At 42.7% G+C, this 27,632-nt stretch overlaps 1 protein-coding gene across 1 annotated transcript in view; it reads right to left on the bottom strand.

Annotated features, from left to right (window-relative positions):
- The window catches only part of LOC139540975 (fibroblast growth factor 22-like), a 45,222-nt gene that overhangs the window by 14,759 nt on the left and 2,831 nt on the right, over nt 1-27,632 (bottom strand). The gene's annotated exons all lie outside the window — the stretch shown is intronic.

Raw genomic sequence — 27,632 nt, 5'->3', positions numbered from 1 at the left:
GGTAGACTTTATGTTGTGCCTGTGCCTGATTGGCCCTGTTACATCATGACATGAAAGCAAAGATAGGCATTTTATGTCAGAGCAGGGAGGGAGCAGGCAGCAGGGCTTGTTTGGGTCAGGGTGCTGCATGGTGCTTGTGGCCACATGTCTTTCCCATTAACCTGTGTCTAAGGGGGAGGTCAGGGACAGACAGGAAGCAGCATTGATCAGGCTCAATCTCAGCGTCTGCTCGCTGAAACCAGAGGACAAAGGCCAGGCAGGGGAGAGGTACAGGGAAGGGCAGGGAGAGAAATCCCCTTAGAGCCCCATACCATGACCGACTGGGTGGGTGATTGAGAATTACAGCTGGAAGAGAGAGCACCCCTGCTGAAATATCGCCCTCTGAAACAAATTTAGAGGCATGAGAGACCTTGATTAGCCAATTGGAGGAGAATTCTCTAAGCACTATTTCCAATCCTGGAGGGCTCAAACGGTTTGTTCATCAGAGAGCAGAGCGAGAGGATAGAACTGGATATCTAGCCCTGAAGATGTTCATGCCAAATCAATGCACCATAACCAAATACAATACTAGGAGAAACTAAGAAACATACCAAAAAAAAGACTTAATATTTCAACCTTCAGAGGTGAAACATGCCTTTGAGTATCGTCACATCACATTCACTTTTCATTTGACTGGTGAATAATCATGTAATTATCTTCAGAGATATTCGTTTAACTTAAAACTCTATTCACACCGGCTTCAGGTAGAAAGCGAGCCACATTGTATGATGGGGAATTTGTGACCTTTGGTTTTTACACCAGTGTTTTGTTTTTATAACTGCACGCTCCATAACTAATATGGCTGTCAAAAGGTAATGCCAGTTTTATGCTCAAATACATATGGTGTGATGCCCTCACCTGTTTACAGGACTGACTGGTGCTGGACATTTACAGTCTCTTTAACGGCCCTGTGAGTGCCACCCCAGAGCAGTGCTCCAGAGCTGCGGCTCCGTATTGCAGCTGTGGAGCTCACGGCTCAGCGTCAGGGCAGTGGCCTGTGTCTCCGGACATGCCTCATACCTATTAAATCTCACAAGACAAATATGATTTATTCATCCCACCCAAATAGCTATGAGACACATCTCCTCGGAGCAGAGCTGAGTGGCTCCCTCAAGCACACACACACACACACACACACACACACACACACACACACACACACACACACACACACACACACACACACACACACACACACACACACACACACACACACACACACACACACACACACACACACACACACACACACACACACACACACACACACACACACACACAGTGTATATTAAGCAGTACACACATACAATAAAGTTTTGCCTCTAATCGCTGACTACTTTTCTTAGTAAATAGATACAAAAAAATGTGTTCCTTTATAACCGTTCATTTCCAGACCCAGACAAACTTCGGACCCAGACTTAGATGAGATGAAAGCTGAATATCAGAAAAAAGCCCACACCAACTTGATGAAATCTCAGTCTCCGCAATAACATTACCTGAACATCTCTCAGGTTTACAACATGTTGGAGACATTCAATGCAGCAAAAGTAGCCAAAGTGAAAAGTTTCCAGCCTTTTGGCCTGTGCTTTTTGGTTCTACTCTGTCTTCAAATGAGGTAAGACTGTCTGGGACTCTTGGCTTCCAGTGATTCTAACAAGTAATAAAGATACTCATGGCTAATTTAACTCTGTCATTTCTGGCCAGTTGTGATCATTCCTCAAAGTAATGGATGTTGTTTTTATAAAACGGTTGGATATTTTTTTATAACCATAACCACAGCTAATTCAGCAGGATAAAACAATACAGTCTGGTACATATGCTATGACACACAGCTCCACTACCACACACATGCTAAAACCCCCTGTCTGTCTGAGGACTTACATTTGTGCTGCATGGTGTTTTTATACAATGTGTGTACAGTGGACAATAATGTGTATAGCCTATCTATACAACACCCTGCCTGATGATGACTTCATGTGTAAACTACAGTAACGTGATCGATAATGTGGTCAGGGTAGGTAACAACACATCCGCCACGCCTATCTTCAACACGGGGGCCCCTCAGGTGTGCGTGTTCAGTCCCCTCCTGTACTCCCTGTTCACTCATGACTGCATGGCCAGGCACAACTCCAACACCATCATTAAGTTTGCCGATGACACAACAGTGGTAGGCCTAGTCACCAACTACGACGAGACAGCCTATAGGGAGGAGGTCAGAGACCTGGCTGTGTTGTGCCAGGACAACAACCTCTCCCTCAACGTGATCAAGACAAAGGAGATGATTGTGGACTACAGGAAAATGAGAACCGTGCATGCCCACATTCTCATCGATGGGGCTGCAGTTGAGCAGGTTGAGAGCAACAAGTTCCTTGGTGTCCACATCACCAACAAACTAACAAGCACAAGAAGACAGTCGTGAAGAGGGCACGACAAAACCTATTCCCCCTCAGGAGTCTGAAAAGATTTGGTATGGGTCCTCAGATCCTCAAAAGGTTCTACAGCTGCACAATCGAGAACATCCTGACTGGTTGCATCACTGCCTGGTACGGCAATTGCTTGGCCTCCGACCGCAAGGCACTACAGAGGGTAGTGCGTACAGCCCAGTACATCACTGGGGCCAAGCTTCCTGCCATCCAGGACCTCTATACCAGGCGGTGTCAGAGGTAGGCCCTAAAAATTGTCAAAGACTCCAGCCACCCTAGTCATAGACTGTTCTCTCTGCTACAGCATGGCAAGCGGTACCGGAGTCTAGGTCCAAGAGGCTTCTTAACAGCTTCTACCCCCAAGCCATAAGACTGCTGACATCTAATCAAATGGCTACCCAGACTATTTGCATTGATTTGATTTGACTAGAGCATGTCTATACATGCTCTAGTCAAATCAAATCAATGCAAATAGCTGTTCTATTTACAGTGAGCTCCAAAAGTATTGGGACAGTGACAATTTTTGTTGTTGTTTTGGCTCTGTACTCCAGCACTTTGGATTTGGAATTATACAATAACTATGATGTTAAATTGCATACTGTCATCTCTAATTTGAGGGTATTTTCATCCATATCAGGTGAACCGTTTCGAAATTACAGCACTTTTTGTATCTATAGACGGGACTAATGCTGAAGTCAAAGATCATTTCAACAATGAAATGACATAACTCTACCCACAGCCCCACTATGGTCCCCCCCATTTTATATAGAGCCAAAACAACAAAAAATGTCTCTGTCCCAATACTTTTGGAGCTCACTGTATATGATGTAAAACATCCTGTGTAATGAAGGAAATAGAAATATGGTGAAAGGAAGTCTGGATGTACCTGTGTCTGTGTTCCCTTCGCATGCGGACCAGTCCGCCGAACAACAACGGGCGATTGACAGAAAGGAGAACAAGAAGAAAAGAGTTGGCAGAGCTTGCTCCTTCCCTGCCCAGATCTCGCCTGTTGTTCCCACATTCCTGGGGACCTCTTGGGGGATGAGAGCGCCGATGGGACTGATAACATTATTTGCCTGCTGTCTTAAAATCTATCAGTCCACACTCACTCACTGCCGAGCTATCTGTGTGTGTTGGGATAGACTCGCACAGACATGTCCCATACACACTGGACAGTTCCACATAGACCTGTAGTTTAGGGAAGTTCTAGGGAATGTGCAGTGATATTTTTTTATGTAACCTTTATTTATTAACTAGGCAAGTCAGTTAAGAACAAATTCTTATTTACAATGACAGCCTAGGAACAGTGGGTTAACTGCCTTGTTCAGCGGCAGAACCACAGATTTTTATTTTTTACCTTGTCACCTCGGGTATTCGATCTAGGAACCTTGTGGTTACTGTCCCAACGCTCTAACCACTAGGCTACCTGCCGCCCTAGGTAGGCTAGTGGTTAGAGCGTTGGGCCAGTAACCGAAATATGTGGCTGTGGGTAGAGTTATGTCATTTCATTGTTGAAATGATCTTTGACTTCAGCATTAGTCCCGTCTATAGAAGAGGGAGACACCTGTTTTACATGTTGCTCTATTGTTGTCCTACGTTTTCAAGAATTGGGCAGCGGAACATGGCTTTACATTGCACAGATATTGCACAATGGCATGTGCAAATCATAGAAAATTCCAGATGACAGTATCCTGATAGGCTAGACTCAATCACAATAAACAGATATCCTATGGCATGCTACATCATAATAAAGTAATGTAAAGTTACATCAATGGCCATCAATGGAGATAACCAAGATGGCGTAGCAGTCAGACGTCTTTGTCTTTGTCTTGTCTCGTCCTATGTGTATATATCTTTTTCTTCGCGTTCTTTTTAATATTTTTCTCACCCAATGTGGTGTGGATCTGTTTTTTTTTTCCTAAAGTATTTCTACCTCCGAACGTAATACCTCAACTGAAGCTAGCTAGCTAACTAGCTATCAGCTATCAATCAGCTAACCACTGCTAGCGGTCATCGGCTAACCTTTAGCTCGGAAAGCTCTCGCCAGTTCGTACAACGCGCTTCAAACCAGAGCATACCGGACCTATTTTTCTCTCCATATCCCCGAATTCCTACCACAAACTCTGAACCTTTTCATCTGGATCATCACAGCTAGCTAACCGCAACCCGGGTTGACTACTCCTGGCTAACGTTTCCGTCCCGGAGCTAGCACCAACTAGCCTGGGGCTAGCCCATGCTAGACCCATCTCCCGGCTCACTCCTGGGCTACAATATCCGGACCCCTTCTACTGCCGGTACGGGGCATGGAACCCCACCGATCCTCTACGACTGGAATACCGACATAATCTGCCCGAGGATTCCAACAGGCCCCTCAGGCGCGACGCCCGCTGAAGGCCCATTCTGCTAACCTGCTAGCTACCTAGAGCTACTTGGAACCCTACTAACTCCACGACTGGTCTATCAACGTCACCGCACGAAGAGGCAAAAACAGACTTACCCCCATCACGACGTCCCCCAAAGCCTAACTTGCTAGCCCCGGTCTACTAACTGCTAGCTTGCTTGCCCCGGTCTGCTAACTGCTAGCCCCTGCTAACTGCTTGCTTGCTAACCCGGTCTGCTAATTGCTAGCTTGTTTAGCCCCGGCCTACTAACTGTTAGCATGTTAGCATCGGCCTGCTAACTGACTGAATCGCCGTGTCCCCCAGTCAGCCCAACCACTCACTGGACCCATATGTTCACTTGGCTACGCATGCCTCTCTCTAATATCTAATGACATCACCTGGTTTAAACGTCTCTAGAGACTATATCTCTCTCATCATTACTCAATGCCTAGGTTTACCTCCAATGTACTCACATCCTACCTTACCTTTGTCTGTACACTATGCCTTGAATCTATGCTATCGTGCCCAGAAACCTGCTCCTTTTACTCTCTGTTCCGAACGTGCTAGACGGCCAGTTCTTATAGCATTTAGCCGTACCCTTATCCTACTTCTCCTCTGTTCCTCTGGTGATGTAGAAGTTAATCCAGGTCCTGCAGTGCCTAGCTACACTCCCACTCCCCAGGTGCTCTCATTTGTTGACTTCTGTAATCGTAAAAGTCTTGGTTTCATGCATGTTAACATTAGAAGCCTACTCCCTAAGTTTGTCTTACTCATTGCTTTAGCACACTCTGCTAACCCGGATGTCTTACCCGTGTCTGAATCCTGGCTTAGGAAAACCACCAAAAACTCTGAAATCTCCATCGCTAACTATAACATTTTCCGCCAAGATAGAACTGCTAAAGGGGGCGTTGTTGCAATCTACTGCAAAGATAGCCTGCAGAGTTCTGTATTACTATCTAAGTCTGTACCCAAACAATTCGAGCTTCTACTTCTAAAAATTCACCTATCCAGAAACAAGTCTCTCACTGTTGCCGCTTGCTATAGACCTCCCTCTGCCCCCAGCTGTGCCCTCGATACCATATGTGAATTGATTGCCCCCCATCTATCTTCTGAGCTTGTGCTACTAGGTGACCTAAACTGGGACATGCTTAACACCCCGGCCATCCTACAATCCAAGCTTGATGCCCTCAATCTCACACAAATTATCAATGAACCTACCAGGTACAACTCCAAATCTGTAAACACGGGCACCCTCATAGATGTCATCCTAACTAACTCGCTCTCCAAATACACCTCTGCTGTTTTCAATCAAGATCTCAGCGATCACTGCCTCATTGCCTGCATCCGTAATGTGTCTGCGACCAAACGACCACCCCTCATCACTGTCAAACGCTCCCTAAAACACTTCTGCGAGCAGGCCTTTCTAATCGACCTGGCCGGGGTATCCTGGAATGACATTGACCTCATCCCGTCAGTAGATGATGCCTGGCTATTCTTTAAAAGTGCCTTCCTCACCATCTTAAATAAGCATGCTCCATTCAAAAAATGTAGAACTAGGAATAGATATAGTCCTTGGTTCACTCCGACCTGTCTGCCCTTGACCAGCATAAAAACATCCTGTGGCGTTCTGCATTAGCATCGAACAGTCCCCGTGATATGCAACTTTTCAGGGAAGTTAGGAACAAATATACACAGGCAGTTAGGAAAGCTTTTTCAGACAGAAATTTGCATCCTGTAGTACTAACTCAAAAAAGTTCTGGGACACTGTAAAGTCCATGGAGAATAAGAGCACCTCCTCCCAGCTGCCCACTGCTCTGAGGCTAGGAAACACTGTCACCACTGATAAATCCACTATAATTGAGAATTTCAATAAGCATTTCTCTACGGCTGGCCATGCTTTCCACCTGGCTACCCCTACCCCGGTCAACTGCCCGGCACCCTCCACAGCAACCCGCCAAAGCCCCCAGCATTTCTCCTTTACCCAAATCCAGATAGCTGATGTTCTGAAAGAGCTGCAAAATCTGGACCCCTACAAATCAGCCGGGCTAGACAATCTGGACCCTCTCTTTCTAAAATTATCTGCCGAAATTGTTGCAACCCCTATTACTAGCCTGTTAAACCTCTCTTTCATATCATATGAGATTCCCAAAGATTGGAAAGCTGCCGCGGTCATCCCCCTCTTCAAAGGGGGAGATACTCTAGACCCAAACTGCTACAGACCTATATCTATCCTACCCTGTCTTTCTAAGGTCTTCGAAAACCAAGTTAACAAACAGATTACCGACCATTTCGAATCCCACCGTACCTTCTCCGCTATGCAATCTGGTTTCAGAGCTGGTCATGGGTGCACCTCAGCCACGCTCAAGGTCCTAAACGACATCATAACCGCCATCGATAAGAAACATTACTGTGCAGCCGTATTCATCGACCTGGCCAAGGCTTTCGACTCTGTCAATCACTGCATTCTTATTGGCAGACTCGACAGCCTTGGTTTCTCAAATGATTGCCTCGCCTGGTTTACCAACTACTTCTCTGATAGAGTTCAGTGTGTCAAATCGGAGGGCCTGTTGTCCGGACCTCTGGCAGTCTCTATGGGGGTGCCACAGGGTTCAATCCTCAGGCCGACTCTCTTCTCTGTATACATCAATGATGTTGCTCTTGCTGCTGGTGATTCTCTGATACACCTCTACGCAGACGACACCATTCTGTATACTTCTGGCCCCTCTTTGGACACTGTGTTAACTAACCTCCAGACGAGCTTCAATGCCATACAACTCTCCTTCCGTGGCCTCCAACTGCTCTTAAACGCAAGTAAAACGAAATGCATGCTGTTCAACTGATCACTGCCCGCACCTGCTCGCCCGTCCAGCATCACTACTCTGGACAGCTCTGACTTAGAATATGTGGACAACTACAAATACCTAGGTGTCTGGTTAGACTGTACACTCTCCTTCCAGACTCACATTAAGCATCTCCAATCCAAAATTAAATCTAGAATTGGCTTCCTATATCGCAACAAAGCATCCTTCACTCATGCTGCCAAACATACCCTCGTAAAACTGACCATCCTACCGATCCTCGACTTCGGTGATGTCATCTATGAAATTGCCAACACTCTACTCAACAAACTGGATGCAGTCTATCACAGTGCCATCCGTTTTGTCACCAAAGCCCCATACACTACCCACCATTGCGACCTGTACGCTCTCGATGGTTGGCCCTCGCTTCATACTCGTCGCCAAACCCACTGGCTACAGGTTATCTACAAATCTCTGCTAGGTAAAGCCCCACCTTATCTCAGCTCACTGGTCACCATAGCAGCACCCACTCGTAGCACGCGCTCCAGCAGGTATATCTCACTGGTCACCCCCAAAGCCAATTCATCCTTTGGTCGTCTTTCCTTCCAGTTCTCTGCTGCCAATGACTGGAACGAACTGCAAAAATCTCTGAAGCTGGAGACTCATATCTCCCTCACTAGCTTTAAGCACTAGCTGTCAGAGCAGCTCACAGATCACTGCACCTGTACATAGCCCATCTGTAAACAGCCCATCTATCTACCTACCTCATCCCCATACTGTATTTATTTATTTATCTTGCTCCTTTGCACCCCAGTATCTCTACTTGCACATTCATCTTCTGCACATCTACCATTCCAGTGTTTTAATTGCTATATTGTAATTACTTCACCACCATGGCCTATTTATTGACTTAACTCCCTTATCTTACCTCATTTGCACTCACTGTACATATACTTTTTGTTTTCTTTTGTTCTACTGTATTATTGACTATGTTTTGTTTATTCCATGTGTAACTCTGTGTTGTTGTATGTGTCGAATTGCTTTGCTTTATCTTGGCCAGGTTGCAGTTGCAAATGAGAACTTGTTCTCAACTAGCCTACCTGGTTAAATAAAGGTGAAATAAAAAATAAAAAAATAAAAATCAAGTTCCCATACAGGCACTTGGATCAAGATGACGAAGTAAAGAAGTTAACTTAATATTCATTGTCGATACCTTTCCTTTAATTAGAGACTTAGAGTGACAGTTAAGTGGAAACATAACAACAGTATCGAGAGAAACACACTATGCAACGTATACACAACATAGAGTTGACATAAAATTCCCAGATGATAATGAAAATTCCAATTGTGATTCTCTTTTCAGAATGCATCTAACCTATGACCCTGGCTCTTTTTATATAGTGTTTTACAGTTATACGCTATGGCTGAGTTGTTTTATGTGTCATCTTCTAGAGAAACACCCTTTGACACTGTCATACCCAGTATAGTTTAACAAGCACATGGCACAGGTCATGCAGTATAATGCCAACAGTTGACGAATGAGCATTCAATATCAAATTCAATGACATACTACTAGTATGGAAACATAAATTCATCCCTATTCTGGCTATATTTTACTCTAACCCTCTGTGCCAGTGAGTTAGGTGTGCAGAACAAAAAGATGTGCCTGTGTGTGTGTGTGTGTGTGTGTGTGTGAACTGGCTGAGCTCAGGTGAAAGCTGACTCTCACACTCCCTCGGCCCCGGCTGTGAGGGGTGACATTCTCTCACACACAATCCCTCTCTGGTACAGTTTCAGGGCCAGCACAGCACTCTGCCCTGTTTCCCCTTTATACTGGTTCTGCTGGGAGAAGTGCTCAGGGGATTAGCCAGGTCCTTCAAAGGCCATTAAAGTAAATGACAGGTATCCTGTTTCGGCGGTGCTGGGACAGGCCAGATGAGGAGCGCAGAGGCCAAGCAGGAGAGCAGGGGTCAGCTTGGGACAAAAAGACAGGGCCAGCGTGGGCCTCACTCTATCTGGCTCACTCCCTGGCTCCCCAAACTGGGGGCCCTGTGTTTATGAATGGTCCGCTTGATGGGACCGCAGAGACATTGTCTCGCACTGGTAACTTTAGTCCAGCGTATTGTTTTCAGATTGTGGTGTCTTTGTTTTCTTTTGGGCATGGCTTCCCCTGATGGAGAATTTATTCAAATAAAAATGAACACTTCTCTCATCAGACTAGTCAATTAAACAATGTTGCAACTTAGTAACAATGATCATTCACATTGCCATTTGCATTTCAACATAAAAGACTAAGCAGTATGAAATGAAAGGTTTTGTTAAAACTACCTAGGATTTTGGAGGAAAATTGTTTTAGGTAACGAATGGATTTAGGTTATGTCATGTTAATGTTTCCCTCTAATGTGGGGATGTCAGATTCTATCGTACTAGTTCGTACCTGGCAGCTGTACTATATCAACTTGGACAGAATCCTTGCCAGACAGTCCTTTCCCTCTGCTAAACATTTTCATAAAATTGCATTTAGATTTTGCAATTCCATCAAAGGCCTACATTTGAATACTTGGGACAGCCACACACCATTGAAGTTTATCCGTCCATCATTTTATCAGTCTACATCAATCTATTGGACAGTGTGTAAGACATTATGAGACAGATACAGCTGATAACGCTGCATAGATGGCCATAGGGAGTTCCGTATCCTGCCATTTTCTCTGGACAGCACACACACTCTGCCCCTTGGCCACCACCGCACACACGAACACACACACACTCTCTCTCTCTCTCTCTCTCTCTCCATCCTCGCCCCACCCGGTGAACTGCAATCTAGCAGAGCTGCGGAAGTGTTTCATTTACCAATTACCGCTTGCAGATAAAGCACACGTTCCCACAGTCTAGAAGGCCAGGGTCAAATGTGACCAATTAGCCCATCCCCTCCAAGCAGAGATTACCTGATTTATCCACAGTATAACAGGGCAAATCCTTCAGAATCATGACCCACAACTAGTATGGACCAACCCAAAGACACATAGTACAACTCTATAACAGTAAAACAACATTGCAGAAAACAGGCAAACAGTGCACGTAACCACTAAAGTGGGTTGCCTTTCAGGTACTGGGCCTAACTATGCAGATACTGAACAAGAATTGGTACAGATTCTTGATGTTCAGTATCTTAAAAAAAAGAAGAAGTGTTTTATTTGTTTATAGGGGGTAGATCAGCTGTAATATTGCAGATAGATTGTGGCTTCCATCAATGTAACTGTCTGCACCACTTCCAATCCCCATATATGTTTTTGCAAATATATATATATATATATATATATATATATAAATATATATATATACATATACATGCATACATGCACATACATACATACACATATACATACATACTGTACATATACATACATATATATATACATATCTTTAAAAAATATACATATTTCCTTTATTACTTTCTAACCCTAGCACCCCTCCCCCAATTGGAGTAAACTAGTGAACAACAACCCTTAGGCCTGTATTTCCAGCTAATACATACTACATACATTTTATGGACACAGTCTATTTTACAATAGTTTTATTTGGTTTGTTTTTACTCTTGTCCTTCCTCTACCTTCAACCTCTCCCATATATTTATGATGTCCATCCGGTTTGATTTCTATTTGCCATATCTTTCAAACTGTGCTCTTTTCAAAAAAGTTCTTAACCTATATACGTTTTACGGGCACAGTATGTTTTACATGAGTTGTCTTGTTGTTATTAGTTGTTATTAGTCCCAATCTTCAGCTCCATTCAACCCCTACCATCTATCTCTTAACATAATCCATATTGGATCCATAATCCACATTCTATTTGCCATATATTTCTCAACTGATGTGACGTTTCACAAAAGTTCTGAACCTTTCTATTCTCATTGTTTCTACAGATTGTAAATTGAAAATAAACATGTTCAGTATCTTCATTTGATCACCCTGTTGTTGCAGGAGGTTTCCTGTTGTAGTGTATTCAAAGTTTAGAAAGGCTTCTAAAGTTTGTAATTTTACACTTTCAAATGTCAGACTTGATTAGCCCTAACAAAAAATGTATCACCCTCAACAAAAATGTCCATTGATTATAATACACACAATAATTAAAATGTCCTGTTGCTGCAGGATTATTTTCCTGCTGTGAGAAACTGGTCAAATTAAGATCCTGCATCTGTATAATAGCTTGTTGAAAAATTATTACAAACATGAGTCATTCAAGATAGGGTATGCAGTAAAATAGGTTAGTATGGGAGACCTCCCACCCTGCCACACAGATAGCTAATAATTTCATCTGTAAACACAACCACAACCTGCTCATAATTGGAATGCAAACATGCATTGATTGACTCTCCATGCTAGCTGTATTATTAACACTGAGTTCCTCAGGCCTGTAAAGTCTAAGATGTGAGTGTGTAATGGAACAGCAATCACCCCATCAACTCCCTCCAGCATGAACGATCAGACAACAATTCCTCAATACTGATGAGACCTAGAGGCATCTTGGCGGTGCACGAGAGGGTGTGGGGCAACTGACGGATTGGAGAGGTGAAAGGGGTTAACGAAGCAACGGTCTGGTCGTCTGTCTGTGCCTGTATGGTACAGAGGGTGCCGCAATCTGACCCGAAACATTGGCTTTTCTTTAATCAGGGAGAGAGAACGAGGGCAATTCCTCCAAATCATGCATCGCATCTGTAACGAGCGAGAGGCTATCAAAGGCTTCACAGATAGTTAAGGGCAGATTTGCCTCGCGCTTTGTGACTCACGGCTTCTGCAGTTTCCTGCACTTTGCTATCAAAAGGGGTCCGGCCGGGATTCGAATCTGAGGTCATTCCCCCAGTGCCACTAAATTGCAGTTGGAGTTGCATCTGCAGCTGGTTTGCTGTCCAGACGCAGGCACCGGCAGTCCTCTCTGACTGGAAACAGAACCAGAGGAAAACAAGGTCTTGTTTATCATTTCCTACCTTCATCTGTGGCGGCCCCTTGGAAAAAAAGTGTAACACTAATTCAGGACAAGCCACATCTGAATTTAACCAGAGAATGTCAGATTAAACACTGGAGCTCCAACACTGAGGTACAGTGAGAACATGGCGCTCATGTTTACACACCCGATTATCATGCTATCAGACTACATGCTATTTCATTAACTCATTTGAAATTCACTTAGCTCCCTTTAGCCTTAATTAACCCTACCCAGCCCAGTGATGACATCTGGCTTCTCTGGGTTTCTTTTGAACCTCCCTTTTTCCAAATTATCCAGGGACTTTGAAAACATAGAAAACAGGACCTGTGTTGCCGTGACAACCTGGGTGAGACGAGGTGTGTGTGTGTCTGCGTGTGGTGGGGGATGAGGTTGAGTGGCTCGTCAGGTTCAGCTCAGAGAAGTTCCACTGGATGAATATGACACAGAGCAGTCTCCCTGGCCTCAGTTTGCCCCGTATTTACATTATTAAAATGAGACGGGCAGACAGGGAGGTGACAGGCGGCACAAGAGGGAAATCAGGGCCCTGTCAGAACTGTCACTTGCTCCACTGGCCAAAGGGCCCTGACCCCAATCCTATCCACTGCAGGGGAGGAAAGAGAGAGAGGAGGGGGGAGGGGGGTGGCATCTAGACCCTGTCTGCTCATCTCAGTCAGCACACACACACACACACACACACAATTGTTTTACTATCCTTGTGGGGACCAAACAATTGATTCCCATTCAAAATCCTTTTTTCCCTAACCCTAAACCCAACACTTAACCCTAACCTTAACCCCTAACTCCTAACCCTAAACATCTAACCCTAATTCTAGTAAAACCAAAAACACACACACACTCACACACGTCAACCAGATCATGTTGCAGCCGCTCCAACTGTCACTGGCAAAGATGTGTTGGAAGCCTGCAATTTTAAACACATCTAAATATTCTGTCTGGGGACGCCTGGCTACGGATGGCTGCAGGCTTCATGGGGGAGACTTTCATCGCCTGCTCCACACTGTTAGCTGACTCGCATTCTTCATGAGTCATAGTCATTCCAAAATAGATGCTAAATTATCTGATATCTGAAAGCCCCGTCCCATATGAAAGTGATTTTTCAGTATATTCCCTCTCTCTCTCTCTCTCCCTCTCTCGCTCTCATTCATAATGTTTCTGGAAAATAAGCCCTCAGCTGGAACCAGGATGAAGTTGGTCATTACTGTAACTGCTCAATGAGAGGGGCTGGCTTGTTTTAGATGAAACCTTACTGATCCACTTCCTTACTGCAGCTGTCCGTGGAGAAAGACCACTGACACTACAATGCTTTGTGACCACCCTCTGTGCTTTAATGAAGAGCATGACCTCCTACACACACACACACACACACACACACACACACACACACACACACACACACACACACACACACACACACACACACACACACACACACACACACACACACACACACACACACACACACACACACACACAGATCTTAATCTACTACAAGGTGAGGTCTGGATCTGATTACGCATTAGGGGAAGGGAAGGCACATCTTTTACAGTTTAGAGTCCACTTCATGCTCCTACAATGGCACAAGTATAAACACTGAACATGCATTCTAAAACACACACGTACAAGTTCACAAAGAACTTTGACACGCTACTCAGATCCTGCTCATGTTCAATTAGCTAAATGCTCCCCCTGATACAAAGCAGGTACAGAGAACGTGTATGTAATGTCCTTTTAGAGGAAGGTGGGGTGCATGGTCTAAACCTGATGGTATGCAGGGACCCGGGGAGTTGACTTTCACATTTGCATTCATTATCCACTTCCAGAAATAGCTAAGGTTACAGTACATCAGATAGAGTCTGTAGACCTGCTCTTTCCTTGACTTTGGGCGGGCATACGAAACTACAGTAGGTCAGGCTATTCCTCCTATCTGTAATATTGTACTGCACTTCTTTTGTAGGTGTGTATGTGTCTGTCTGTCTATCTGGCTGGGTGTGGTCTAGTACTATAAAGGGGTCAGGGTTCACTTCTCAGGATGACCCACTAACCACTCACTCCTGTAATCTGTGAAATCACACCCTGTCCTAGAAACGTGCCAGAGAACATCTCACACAGGAGGACCTTGGATTAGTGCCAACGATTCATACCAACAAACCCAGCACCACTGTATAATAATGAGTCATAGAGATATGGAGTAACGATAAGGCCTAGTAGTAAAACTAAACCAATTTTCCCAATAATTGTCATTCACATGATTCAAATAACCTGTATAGCTGTTATTTCCAGTTTATTTCACTGTGACACAATGTGACTTCCCTGTGGAGACGTAATTAGCCAGATATACAATCTATTACACACATAGTAGCAGTCAATGAAGTCTCTCAGTTGCCTGACAGCAGGTCATTATTTACTGCAGCCATGCAGGCATGTTGCTGATGTGAGGGACTTGGGTCCAGAGAGCTTTCCACACAACACTTCTCCTCCCTCCACAGACAGATGAGGCAAGGCAGGTGGGTCTTTCTGGCCGGGCCCCAGACTGAAGTACGCAGGAAATGGTGGGGAGGCAGAGGCCCAGATTTACCTGAGTGTAGAGGCGCGTGGCGTCTTAACCTAGCCCTGTTTTATGGTTGCTTATTGCTTCCTTTAGGACCCAATCTATGGTAATCTGTCTTAACTCCAATGGGTGGGCAAGCTAGCCAACAACCGGCAGGTGTGCCGACTACACATTCTTAACTGTTATTCCTTTCTGCCTGTTACCGTTTCTTACTCACATCGAGGTTCCCTGTGATTTAAGAGCTCCTCTTTCAGCTTCCTTTTTTTCCCTGGGCCAACAGCTCTTTCCAAGACAATGATGTCTGGCTCCATCGAACTGGGAGGCGAGACTCTTCATTTGAAAAGGTCTAAACAAAACCATTAAAACTCCGGCAGTTGGCCTAAGGGAGGGACTGCCCTTGTCCTCCACCTTGCAGTGCCTTGCAGTCCCGGGGTTGAGCCTATGTCTCCCTCTCCGTCTTATGGAGCGGCCTGATTTAAGCCGAGAACTGAGTGCTGCTGACAATATTTTCTTTGGCAGATGATGATTCCAAACATATGGTGCTGCTGCCTGAGTAAGACTGGCTGACTGGCGGTTCCCAGCTGATCTAATGAATACTTACTTTACACCTTTCACAAAAACCTCTCTAATAATAACAGTGGTCATTGAGGAAAACACTGAGCTCTATTCCCCTCTAAAAAGTTACTGCTTGGCTCACAGTCTGTGTATAACACTGCAATGCCTGCTGTAATGTATTGTAGGTCATTACAATGGTGTATGAGGAGGGTAAATCATTTTGGGGAGCATGGCTTGGACTCTATTAGCAACAGTATATTAGTCTGGGTAGCCAGCAGACAGAGCTGAATAACATCAGTGGGAAAGGGTTGTTTCTGGCATCAAGAACACTTGGTCCCTTGTCTCACTGTATCTTTAATCTAGATTCAGATTCAGATTGTTTAATTGTCACATGTACAGGGTTGCAGGTGGGATTGCAGGGTACAGTGAAAATATTGCAGGACTAGTGAAATAAAAAATGAAAATATAATACAAACAATACAAATAAAAATATCACTATTTACATCATAACAACAGTGGCAGTGAAGACTAAAAAAATGTCCATTGGGTTGGAGGCAGAGTAAAGACTGTTGAGGGGGTGGTGTGGAATGACTATAGGGGGAGCAGCAGCATGATCATTGAGTGAAATAAAAACAAAGAGTAATAATATAAATTTTAACAACATAATATATATATATTACCATCTAGGCTATCAAACTCTGTAATTGTTTCAGTTCTCCCCAATTAACTCTCTCCAAAGTCTATAGATAATGTGTGAAGCTCTAATTCCCCATGTCATTAAAACAGTCATGCAAATGGAGACTCTCCTAACATAATTAGCTCAAGTCTTTAAAAGAGGGTTCCTTATTGGCAATGGTATTGTCTCCTTTTCTACTCTTTCAAACCCACAGAATGTACAAAGTGGTAAGACGTAAAAAGGAGTGGATTCTTGGAGCCAAAGTCAGACTCAATAAACCCATTGATGAACCCAGTATAGAACAGAAAGGATCAGACTGTGGTTGTTAGCTGGTATTTGTATTTAAAAAAAATTGGCCATTCATGATATCAAACTCCGGTGTTAGAAGCCATTGAGGTTAGACTAATTAGAGTGCCACACTGCCACACATTTTCCACAACATTCCCAGGGTGTCTGAGTGTGTGTGTGTGTGTGTGTGTGTGTGTGTGTGTGTGTGTGTGTGTGTGTGTGTGTGTGTGTGTGTGTGTGTGTGTGTGTGTGTGTGTGTGTGTGTGTGTGTGTGTGTGTGTGTGTGTGTGTGCGCGCGCGCGCGCGTGTTTTATTTAGCTTTTTGCCTCTCAATGCCAGGAACAGCTGGCAATAGATCGATTTTCATCGTTTCCGACTCAGGCCAGGGCCACAGTCCTTATTCAGAAGGATTAAAGTGGCAGGATTCGTGGAATTTTCCCCTCCTGTTCGCACCATGATTCTCTCTGAAGCCCCTCAGACGCTTTAGAGGAAACCTCGCATCAGGTCTAATGAGCAATGGGAAAGCCTCTAGCTCTCCTATTAAATGTCCACCACAATACTAAGCAGAGCACAACCCAGCCCTCTCACACCCTCATTAACATGTGTGCCCTCTCCCTATTCAAAACAGCCTGTCCTTACTTTAGCCAGGTGCTTCCCTTCTTAGCTTTTACTCCATGCTGTTGATGCAGTCACTCTGACTTAGCATTGATGGTGAGTCATGAGGAGGAGTTAGACATAATATTTAAGACATAATTTAACTTTCTCACTCCTTCATAAGGGCCAACTAAATACCCAAATCATCGTGAAATGTCTAGTGTAGTACCAGGTCTATTGCCAAAGCAAGGGTATGCAAACATGTTATGACCTGGAAATTGGGAAATTGGAAAATACACAAGTCATTCAGTTAAGCTTCCTGTCCTTGTTCCAGTATCAGGAACATTATCAATAAGGAAAAATAAGTGACCGACTGAATCACATTTAAATACTCAGGTGTCCACACTACCTGCATGTGTACACCAACGATAGGTCAGGTTTACTGCAACTTCATTTTAAGGGGTCCTTATTAGGATAAATATATATGTAATTACACTGTAACAAGTATTGTAATTAATTGTAATAATTAATAGTTAGTCTATACTAACAACATTAATTAATTAATCAATTAATTAAAAATTTTTATGAATGAAGGAAATTGTATTTTTGTGTCAAATCGCCAACTGGCAACCCATCCCTTATGGGATTAATTGAGACATAAACAAACATTACAATAATTCACTATGGTAATTCAATTATAATTCTTCTTCCGGTGTTCTCTGCATTGAGATTTTTTTTTCTCCATGTTTCATGTTTTTAGTCAATATGTCCCACTCATACATTTTCATCATGTTGGGCTAAATTATAGAACTCCGGGATGCGACTCCGGGATGCTGGCCTTCTTGGCAGAGTTTCTCTGTCCAGTGTCTGTGTTCTTTTGCCCATTTTATTTTTTCATTTTTATTGGCCAGTCTGAGATATGGCTTTTTCTTTGCAACTCTGCCTAGAAGGCCAGCATCCCGGAGTCACCTTTTCACTGTTGACGTTGAGACTGGTGTTTTGCGGGTACTATTTAATAAAGCTGCCAGTTGAGGACTTGTGAGGTGTTTGTTTCTCAAACTAGACACACTAATGTACTTGTCCTCTTGCTCAGTTGTGCACCGGGGCATCCCACTCCTCTTTCTATTCTGGTTGGAACCAGTTTGCGCTGTTCTGTGAAGGAAGTAGTACACAGCGTTGTACGAGATCTTCAGTTTCTTGGCAATTTCTCGCATGGAATAGCCTTCATTTCTCAGAACAAAAATAGATTGCCGATTTTCAGAAGGACTTTGTTTCTGGCCATTTTGAGCCTGTAATCAAACCCACAAATGCTGATGCTCCAGATACTCAACTAGTCTAAAGAAGGCCAGTTTTATTGCTTCTTTAAATCAACACAACAGTTTTCAGCTGTGCTAACATAATTGCAAAAGGGTTTTCTAATGATCAATTAGCCTTTTAAAATGATAAACTTGGATTAGCTAACACAATGTGCCATTGGAACACAGGAGTGATGGTTGCTGATAATGGGCATCTGTACGCCTATGTAGATATTCCATTAAAAATCAGCCGTTTCCAGCTACAATAGTCATTTACAACATGATCAATGTCTACACTGTATTTCTGATCAATTTTATGTTATTTTAATGGACAAAAAATGTGCTTTTCTTTCAAAAGCAAGGACGTTTAGCAAGGACATTTAGCTAGCTAACCAACAACTGTAACGATGTATTTGAGAGAGAACAAGTAGTTATTGTACAAATGTATTTGTGTTTTCAATAAACATTGGAGACGACATATAGCTTACATGTTGTCAACAGTCTAAGTCAACCTATCTGTTTTGCCCCATGGTTGTGCGCTCGTCATTTTTGTTGCTAAATAATCAACCCGTCTATAGAAATGATAGTGATCATAGATTGGAGAACGGTAGGGCTAGTAGGCTAATTGTAGTGTCTTTGCTAAATTGTCATACAGTCTTCTTCTTTACCACAGATTGCCACAAGGTCTCTAAAGACTCCAGGATGGGAAAATGCTTACGAACAAGAAACAGATGAAGACACAGGCGTTGTCAATTTCCATTGTTACTTGTAATGTTAAAGGATAGGTAGCATGAGTTTTTACTCACAACTAGTGTGGTCAAAGACTTAGTAACTTAGTTGTAGTCACGGTGTGGTCGTTTATTTTCTTAAATCACTGAACACAACAGGCGTTTATTTGATACAGGCTTATGCATTATAGCTGTATTTTTTGTTTTCGTCCTGGGAAAGTTCAATCAGTGACGTCATTGGTTGATTGAGCCTGCTGTCTGCTGTCTGATCAAAAAATAATAATTTGTAGCAATTATTCTGGCCTTTGTGTTTTGCTGATTGTATGATCATGCTAACAGCGAGTAGATATGGTTGTCCTTGTTCAAAAGAGCCATTGGACTTGTCTCAACGATGTTCCTATATGCCAGGACATTGTCGGATATCTAGGTTGTCTCATTTTCCCTGGCTTTGTAAAGACTACAGCCTGACAGGAACCATTAGTACCACTACAAGCCAAGCTAGCCATGTTTAGCTAGTTAGCTAGCTGTGTTTGCTATACCTAAAATGTACTGTAGTCTAACGTTATAGCTACAGTAGATAACTAGCCTAGCTAGCCACAGTGCCTCTCATTAGGATCAAAACTGGAGACGTATTTTAATGACGATAAAGGAGAGAAAATAATGACTGGCTTGATGACTCATATTAGTCTTGGAATAACTATACGTATGTATTGTAGCTAGCTAGCTAACGTGTGTCTGTGAGATGTATCACATTTAACTTGTTTAGTGTAGTCCGTTTCCAACTCCACTCACTATTTGTAGCTGTATAGTCTGTTTGTTTATGTTGTAGGTCTTGGCTAGCTTAATGTTCCATTTGGTAGCTAGCTAGCACTCACTCACATGGCCGGTAGCACCGTCATGGAAGGGGACATGAGGGAAGCTCTTCAATATTAGGTTTTTCTAAGTAGTGAGAACGCTCAGGAGCAGGCAATGTTTAAAACTAATCTTTAGACATGTATTTTTCTTAAATGTAGTTTTGTAATTGACTAAAACAAGCAGACAACAATAAAAATGTTTTTAAAAAATTTCAAGTTTTAGGTGTGAGTCAATGGGGTAACCTAGGTAACAACAGGCTGTTTTCCCCACAGGCAGGCAGGGCCGTGACTTTCTATCTAATACAGGCTGGAACTATAACTATAAAAATAGTTATTTTGGGGGGTTTTGAAATATTATTTTACTTATTTTCAGAACTACCCACAATTCACTGTTGTCAACGTCAGCTGGCTAACGCTAGCTACTAGCCATGCTAGCATGTAATTACATTCAATTCAACGAAGAAGAAAGCATATAAATTCATGCGAAAAACGGCATCTCTTCTCCTGTGCATTTGGTAGTTGTAGTCAAGCTAGCGAGTGAGTTGTAGTAGTTTTCCGTCATCCACAGCTAATGCTAGTTTTCAATTCAGACCCAACAGCTTTTTAAAAAGTGAAATATACCAAGGAGGTGTGTTATTGCTGGGTGCAGTAATACCCACAAGGATGGGGTTTCGACTAATTTGGAATGAGGCACCGACTGAAACCAGGTGCTGTGTGGAGCGTGAATGTGAAGCCTGCAACCTCTGTTTCCTACCGACCTACCGGTACATTGTGAGTGTCAGCAGTGATGGAGATAAACCGCTTAAATTCAATTTGGATTTACCTTACTATATCGCTATTCAATTAACTGACTCTCCCTCGGCTGGTAAAAAGGCCTCTCCCTCTGAAGTGCCTCTCTCCTTGGCTCTTCTTTGGTAGCTAACTCATCTGTCTATCAGTAAGTTCTGTGGGTTCTTACCTGTGCTAGACTAGTTGGTGTTGTTCTCTGGCTTACTACTTAACGTAAACTCACCCCATTCCGTACAAATGTGCGCAACCGCAACATTCAAACGAGGCTACAAAGAAAACTAATGGGACTGTGTTGACTTCAAAATCGGGGGTGTGAACTAGGTTTCTATTCAAGCATTGATCGACATGGTAAAAATGGACTCTCCGTTACATCTAGACGTGTCATGTCGTAACGTACAGCAAGCATTAAGCAACTATTTCTGTCTTACAATCTCTCTCCACCAGGTTTAGCACTTCTCTCATCCTTTAAAAACAAGAAATGGAAAGTGACGGGGGTAAGGGGGATACCTAGTCATTTTTTGCGTCTTCATTGCATGCGATCATCATTCTCAAAGCCGCTGTTTACTTCTAAGATCACTTTAGCACCGCTCTAAAAACCCGATTCAAATTCGACACAAACCTTCAAATAGGCATGTAATGGCACATTATATAAACTCTTTATAGTGTTTTATTTACATTTTAGAGGCGATAAGGTGATAAGTTGGACAGATCGAGTGAAAAAAAGCAAATTCTCACTCTCACGCATTAGTTTCGCTTCCCCACCCGACATTTTTAAAAAGACCCGCCATTTTTAAAAAGACCCGACGGGGCTCATTGCCTGCTTGAATTATGCAGAAACAGGCAGCGTTTAGGTCATGTAATTTATTCTGTTGGAAAGGGGATAAATTGTGCTTTACAATGGTATTCACATTACAGTTGATCTGGAAGTATTACGTTTTGGGGTGCTAAAATAAGGGCAATTGTACGGACCAAGGCGATGTACGAGTTTACGTTAGCTATGTCAACCGTGGTGGTTGGCTAGCTAGGCTAGTTAGCTGGCTAAGCTAGCTAGCAGGCTAAAATAACTAACTTTAGCTGGCTGGCTTGCTGGCTAAGATGACTGTATATACCGGTAGTTAACATTTTTTGTTAACTGATTAGATGGCGTTATGTATTTCCAAAATTTTGGTTTACTTTAATTTAGCTGTAAGCTAGGTGCTGATAGCGCCTGGCTGACTCATATAGTGCTAACATAACATTAGCAGGCTATTAGGGCAAACATTGACTGTCAACCTTGCAAGCTGATTTGTAACAATAAATTAAAAAAGTATTTGCTTGTAAGTTGGCTGAAAATTAAATTGAAACCAGTAGTCAAGAATGCAAATGATTTGGTTTCATTTGAAGTTATACATTTGAAGTTATTGTTGTTGGAGTTTACATGATAGGGAATAGGCTGGCTTGCCGGGTCCTCCATACAGCATCACACCCCACATAACATTTTTCAGCATTACATCACGGCATTATTCGGAATTCTGATCGGTTTTATTTAATAACTCCAAAAATAGAAAAGTGAGGTGTAGGGGAAAAATACAATACCGTTTTTTCTGAATTAGCTAGCTAGCTAGGCTACACATCTATAGGCTGTAGATTTGAGTCACCACTATTAAAATCGTTATTTTATGTTATTGAGTAGGCCTATATCTTTGTTTATTCAAATTAATCAAATTATTAATACAACAATATAAATCCTCATTATTTTGTAAGAAATGTAAGGTATTTTTAAATGTTGCAATTAAGTTGACTAAATTAGATGCTCATATTTAGTTTGTTTTCACTGGGGAATGAGTAGTAAATAAGTATAAGGTAATTGCTCATGGGTAACTATGTACATAGGTGACGTACTATGTAGGTACACAATAATTACAATTACAATACGTAGCCCTTAAGATACACTTCATTTTAACTAGCTAAATCTTGTTTAATTACATTGTACTTATTCAGATAGTACATGTACTCTGTGGTGTACTAGTGGGTTTATCCTCCCACTTGGACGGCAAGGAGGTTCAGGTTGTCATAATGGGCAACAACACATTAATTATAAGTAATTTTTGAAATTACAATCTGGGATGACATTTGTATGGTAGACCCCAGTCAGTGAGGTTGACCTATATCTGATCTGTTTTTGTCAACTCAACCAAGTTCACCCAGATTATACACTTTTGGGGTGCAGCTGCTAGTGACAACATTGAGTGGAGAATTTGTTGAACAGTGCGTATTCATGGGTAGGTAATTAGAGCCTATTGAGCCTCCAACCTTTCTAACCTTGGACACCTAGTGCTTCTGTCCACGAGAGATTCAAATTTTGTGACAGTTGGTACTGAATCAGATGCAACTGAGAAGAAACGAAACAAATGGTGGAAATGTGCCCATTTGTATCAAGCATGGTAATGAGCATTTGTTGTTACACCTGTAATTAGACTGCAGTTACCGCCAGTTACATGTTATTAGAGTCATTACAATTAACTACAATACTTGTTACAGTGTAATCACACATGTAATTACACTGTAATAGGAACCCTTAAAACTAACTGTTAGCAAGTTCTAGCTACAATAAACAGAAATAAACTCGTATTTTAGGAACTAAACAATAAATATCATAACGTGGACATTGCTGAGGCCAATTTGTAAGGTCTTTACAAGCAGCTAGTTGCCTGTAAAATAATTTATCCTACCCAATTCAAGTTCAACCTAGTCCTTCTCTGGCCAGTGAGTGACAGTTTCCCCTCTCTCAAATGGGTTTAAATCCTTTCCACAACATATTCTAGAGGGGTGGAAGATTTTCTTCCTATGGGCCCAGTCCAAGTCAAATACTCATGAACTCATTGCAAAGGAAAGTCGCACATCAAACAGCAAGATGTTGCAAAGCTAAGCTTAAGGGAAATGTGGTAAACAGGACCCACCTCCTCCCAGTGTAAACTGCACAGATGAAGAACGGTAAAACAGCAAACTGACACATAGCGAAGCAGACATATTTTAATGTGACTTCTCTGATTATACTTGTCACATTACCTTATTTCCTCAGGTTAAACGCGGTGTCATAGTCTGGAGCCTGCTCAACTGTTTGATGCTCTTAGCCACACACACCCTTCATTTCAACAGTGTGTCCTTTTCAAGTGAGATGTGAACATGGCTCATTCATTGGCACGCCTGCCAACTATATTTCATGCTGACCTGACATGAGAAAAAAGGAAAAAGTATGTAAACGAGGTTGGCCAAGCATAATGATCCAATATGTATTTTGAACTGGACTAAGGCTGGCTGAGGAACATCAAACATTGTGTTGTGATTTTATTGGTCTCCCTACTCAGTGATTGGCTGTTGGGGTTTATCGTGTGGAGGTCGGTCTGACCTCGACAGCTGTTGTGCTCTGCTTAATTCGTAAGTTATGAACCATGACCTTGGACAGGATATGATTCGTGCCGACTTTCAGAGCTTTTGTAAATACATTGATTTGTTTTTCTCTTCAATCATTGTACCTCCACCATTGGCTAAAAAGAAAAACATGTTGAACCCCAATCAGTCAAAAAGAAAACTCTCTCCTCTCATTATTATTTCAACAAGCTATTTTTAGCCCCTTGGTGACACACAAATTAAGGCCTACTTAGCCAGTGTGGTTTTTGCAAGCTATCTGCCATTGGTTTGCCAGGCACTTTATCATGGCTGATGGGTATTTAGGTGATTTGATTAACAAATACTTTAAAGAGCTGTGGGGATTAGGTCTGGCTGCAACAATAACACGTTTCAGGAATTGATATCTGACCTGTGTGTTCAAAATCAGCAGGACAGAACAGGATGCTTTTTCAGACAGAACTGCACCTTGGAGTGGATTTCCAAATTATGCAATTGATATCTGGCCACAAATCGTGTACAGACCAGTACAAGAAGTGTTACATTTCAATATACCACAGATCATTTAGTCATTCAGTATAATATTCCACTGAACTCTAAGAACATCACTGTAGAGTGGTGGTATCATATTGTATCTAAACACAAATATGAGAACACGAATCAGCATCTATCTGGGTCTCATACGCAGTGGAATTAATTCAGATATCCCAACCATTTAGATTTTGGACTATCACTCCTTTGCTCACCTTTTGGTCTCAGACTGTGCTACCTGCTCTCTTCAACCCCACCTTCCCTCTCTCTGTCTCAGTCCCTTCCCTCTCTCTGTCTCAGTCCCTTCCCTCTCTCTGTCTCAGTCCCTTCCCTCTCTCTGTCTCAGTCCCTGTCTCTCTCTGTCTCAGTCCCTGTCTCTGTCTCTGTCCCGTCTCTGTCTCTGTCCCGTCTCTGTCTCTGTCTCTGTCTCTGTCTCTGTCCCTTCCCTGTCTCTGTCCCTTCCCTGTCTCTGTCTCTGTCCCTTCTCTGTCTCTGTCCCTTCTCTGTCTCTGTCCCTTCCCTGTCTCTCTCTCAGTCCCTTCCATCTCTCTCTCTCAGTCCCTTCCATCTCTCTCTCTCAGTCCCTTCCATCTCTCTCTCTCAGTCCCTTCCATCTCTCTTAGTCCCAGCTTCTTCCCTCAGCTGTTCCATACTCTGGTCCACTGGGATTGATACAATATTTTCCGACCTCAATTAGCAGAGTGCCTGTTGACTAATTCCGACTGTTTCTGCACCTGAGAGGTTGGAAGCATGAGCTGGAAAAACTGAGTGGGGCGAGGGCGTAGCAGGGCTGTCGGGGCAATGTAGCCGTGTTGACAGACCGTAAGGGCAACACAGAGGACAAGGAGGGGCCTCGCACTGGACAGTATTCAGGGCTCTGCTGAGCTGTGCTTCCCCACTCACACCAGCAACATTAAATCGTGTGGGAAGGAGCAAGGAGTCTGCTGTGGGTGAGTGGTGTGAATGTGTAAGTTTGTGTGTGCGTGCGTGCGTGCGTGCATGCATATACATTTGCACGTGTATGCATGTGCTCATGTGTGATGTGCTCACAGAATGTGAGATTTATGTTTGGATAATAAAGTAATTGCTGTTTTCTTCATCTTGTATTAGACACTTGATAAAATCTAGTCAACTCAACACAAAAATCTACTTTGCCAGCCAAGCCACTTAAAGATAATGTGCTCTCTTTTCACCGGGACAGTTGTGCTGCACTCTTGTATCTGTGTCAATGGAAGCTCATTACAAATGCAGAGCTTCCTCCCAGTCGTCCATCTCCAATCTATAGCACAGTGACCATATCAGTATCAAGGAATTCTCTAGGTAAAGAGGTTTTAAGTCTAATTGAAAAAGCCTTTATGCAATGGCCTGTGGTAACACAGAACCCAAACTAGACCTCAGAATAGACCGAACCAGATTGTCTCATTGTGAGGTATGACCACATCACGACCACATGGTCCCTTTAACTAATTTCAAGGCAAAGCCTGAATGACCACTGGTTTGGCAGGGTGCTGCTGTATGTGTACAGGCAGGTACACACCCTCACTGTGCTGTAGTGTTCATAGAGAATCTTTCTTTCCAGGGCAGGAAATGAGAGGATCGTGGGTAAAGACAGCATTGCATTTGGGGGCAGCACATTTTCATGGGGAACCACTCTGTACAACCGACTAACCACTTCTGACAAGATCATGGAAAGCCACAAATCTCCCAATCCAGATGCATCACTTTTCCTGCTTTCTAAGGGAGCATGAAAAAGTTTAGTTTCAGCTAGCTACAGTCCTCTTATTAAGTTCCCTTGTCATGCCAATTCAACATTTCCACTGCTGCGCCAATGAATTTAAAGGTCCAATGCAGACATTTTTATCTCAGTATCTAACATTTCTGGGTAACAATTAAGTACCTTACTGTGATTGTTTTCAATTAAATTGGTCAAAAAGAAATACAAATGGCTTCTTTGCAAAGGCCAATTGCTCAAGCAAGAATTTTGCCAGGACTTTCTGGGAGTGGTCTGAGTGGGGAGGGGAAAACTGAAAATGAGCTCTTATTGTAAGCTTTCACTGTTAGTCCACACCTATTGTTGACGAAGCATGTGATGAATACGATTTGATTGATTGGCAGAGGTTTGGAACTCTTATTGGTCTATTAACTAATTTACTACATGTTGATGTCACCATGAAAGGCCAAAACTCCATCCCACCAAAACAGGTTGATATTTCTGGTAGTCTTTTCAAACAGCTCTTACACTAAAAGGGCATTATCATTTTCACAATTTCAGTATTATTCCAACCTCATAGTGTGGAAATATAAAACACAGGAAAATCACGTGCTTGACTTCACTGGGCCTTTAAAGAGCAAAACTGAGTTTTGTAGTCATGACTGCATCACAATGTAAATTAAGGTTCGGTTCGGTTTGTTTCAACCCTGCCCACAACTGGCAGCACACAAGTAATCATCAATTTGGCGTGCAGCTGCACGGGACCCGATCGTAATGCCTATGGTAAATTTGGGTTAACTTTGGATATCCCTATGGGGCTAGTTAGGGAGCATCGGTAAATTACAAAATATATATTGGACAATATGTTAAAATTCCATTTGCTCCAAATTTCAATAACTTAAAAAGCTCAAACCACATTTAAATTGTAGAAATTTGCATACAAATATTGAAAGAATTTAATGAGAACTAAAAGGTGTGCAAAATTTAAATATTGTCTTATTTACATTGTGTAATTTATTGACGGTCCC

This window comes from Salvelinus alpinus, chromosome 16 (genome assembly GCF_045679555.1).
Source record: "Salvelinus alpinus chromosome 16, SLU_Salpinus.1, whole genome shotgun sequence".
Classification (NCBI taxonomy): domain Eukaryota; kingdom Metazoa; phylum Chordata; class Actinopteri; order Salmoniformes; family Salmonidae; genus Salvelinus; species Salvelinus alpinus.
The sequence above is the reverse complement of the archived record's forward strand: the minus strand, read 5'-3'. Positions and strand labels throughout refer to the sequence as shown.